General features: G+C 49.4%; 1 non-coding gene across 1 annotated transcript; it reads left to right on the forward strand.

Moving 5' to 3' along the window:
* The first annotated feature begins 1,353 nt into the window (after positions 1-1,353).
* TRNAT-UGU lies at positions 1,354-1,426 on the forward strand. Its single transcript has one exon. It is a non-coding gene; the product is annotated as a tRNA-Thr (tRNA).
* The last annotated feature ends 1,039 nt before the right edge of the window (positions 1,427-2,465 follow it).

A 2,465-nucleotide genomic window follows, 5' to 3' on the forward strand; every position in this document is an offset into this window, starting at 1 on the left:
CTCCTGCCTACTTGAAGGTTATAAAACAATCTATGCTTATACTCTAGTTCCCTGAGGCATTAGCAGAACACTCACCACAGACATTTTAGCCTTCTTTGGAAGAGCTGTAGATCTTCTAAAGAGTTACTATCTTCAAAGGAAAGGGGAAAAAAGCATCCAAAGAAATGTGAAACTTCATTAATTTATCAGCTGCCACATTCGAAGTCAAAAGCAGATATTTCAAAGTAATTTTAGTTCCTTACATAAACAGCAAGACAGAGTTCACTGGAACTGATCTAGTCTGTTCACAGAGATCATATCCATTTCTAAAGAGAAGGTGAAATAAAACTCAAGGGGAAAAGAAAAAAAAAAAGAAAAAAAAAAGAGGAAATTTACCTAGTTCATGATTTGTGGAGTGTGGGATGGATGAAAGGTCTTTAGCTCCTTAATGAAGCTTTTTCTGTCTATTCTCATTTCAAGGAGCTTTACTTTACTAGTGTCACACACAGCTTGAGGCTTGCACCCAGCAAATCATGTCTGCTTTTCTAGAATGTGACTGGTGTACAGCAGAGCTGCAGGATTTATAACTCCACAGTCTCTCTGCTTCCTTTGCACAGCTCACATTCTCACCTTCACCTAAGCTTTCATGGAGCATGTGACAGATTGGTTCTTTTATGCAAAGAAAAGGAGAAAAATCCTCAAATGCCTTCCACTTCCATAGTAAAAATCAAAAAATGAAGACTCCACACTTCCGGTCTTGCTGTCGGGTTCATACCCCAGTCAAACGAGACGTGTAGCTTATCCGCAAGAGTTAAACCACTTTTTGTGCAACAGTGTTTTCACAAAAGCTGAGAAGAACTACAACACGGAGCTATCATCTGCTTAAAGTGACTGTCTCCCCGCTCCGCACAAAACCAGGTGTTGTGCAGTCTCACCTCCCAAATCTTCGACTCAGGCTGCGGCTGCTCCCTCCCTCTCAGCGTGGGAGAATGCCCGGGAGGAGCGGGAGTCACTCCTGGGAGCAATTCTCCGCTGTGCCACCGAAACTGCCCTCTCCAAGGCACGTCCACTCTCAATCCGCGGAAGGTGCGCCCGCCCCCTCATCAGTGCGGGAAGGGTCCCCTGCCACCCTCGGGTCACGTCGCGAGGGTGGCTCGGGAGCTGGATTCCCTCCCCCGCCAAGAGCAGCTTTTTCCCGGAGGACCTCCAGAGGCCCAGCTCGACCCTGAGGGTGCCGCAGGTGCGGCGCCCACAGAGGGCTCCAAGGGGCTGCCCCCGGCCCAGCCCTGGCGGAGGGCAGGAACCCCGCAGCACCGCCGGGGAGTCTGCCCTGCACACGAAGAGGACCTCTTGGTAAGACATGTTGCGGTGTGTGGCTCCATAGCTCAGTGGTTAGAGCACTGGTCTTGTAAACCAGGGGTCGCGAGTTCGATCCTCGCTGGGGCCTTTGAGGATTTTCGTGCTTGTTTTATTCTTGTTTCTCCCGTGACCGAGCCGGAGGGTTCCGGGGAGAGCGAGCGGCGGGGGTCTCCTTTTGCATCCTGGCACGGCGCCTGCAAGAGAGCGGTGGTGGGAGATGAACGAAGCATCGGAGCTCCAAACTGACGACGTGGGCTCGGCTGCCTCCGGGGGCAGGAGCGCAAGGGCGGTCCCGGTTCTGCTTCCCAAATCAATCATTTTCATTTCCCTGGATCTGAACATCGGGGTTGTTACGGTGCCGCTTCCACCGCGTGGGATCTGGAGTCGCAGGATGGTTCCATCCCGTGGGTCGGCTCTAACACGGGGTTTTGGGGGGTTTGCTTGGCTTCTAGTGCTTTGATTGTGTTGGTGTTTCAGAGTTGCTGGACATTTCCAGCCCTTATGGGACCCTATGAAAGCTGCAGGTGAGCCGTACCTTGGAAAAATATTCATACAATAACTTGGGCTGGAAGGGACTTTAAACATCATCACACTCCAAGCCCATGCCATGGGTGGGGACACCTTCCACTAGACCAGGTTGCTCAGAGCTCCATCCAACCTGACTTTGAACACTTCCAAGGATGGGACATCCAGAACTTCTCTGGGCAACCTTTGCCAGTGCCTTACTGCCTTCACAGTGAAGATTTTCTTCCTAATATTTAATTTAAACCTCCCCTCTGTCAGTTTGAAGCCTTTCCCCCTTGTCCTGTCACTACCTGCCCTTGTAAAAACTCCATCTCCAGCTTCTTTGTGGGCCTCATTCAGGGACTACAAGGCTACTGTAAGATTTCCCTGGAGCCTTCTCCTTTCCAGGCTGAACAACCCTGATTCTCTCATAGGAGAAGTGCTCCAGCCCTCTGAGCATCTTAGTAGTCCTCCTTCAAAAAAATACAATCTAATTTCATTGTCTGAAAGACAACTACTCTTGAAACACACTTTTCCCTGCATTTCAGCTAAATGAAAAAAAAATAAATAAAGGTGGGGTAATTGACATGTCTATTCCATATTCTTCAATAGAAGAATAAAGT

The sequence above is a fragment of the Motacilla alba genome, chromosome 3, assembly GCF_015832195.1.
Source record: "Motacilla alba alba isolate MOTALB_02 chromosome 3, Motacilla_alba_V1.0_pri, whole genome shotgun sequence".
Classification (NCBI taxonomy): Eukaryota; Metazoa; Chordata; class Aves; order Passeriformes; family Motacillidae; genus Motacilla; species Motacilla alba.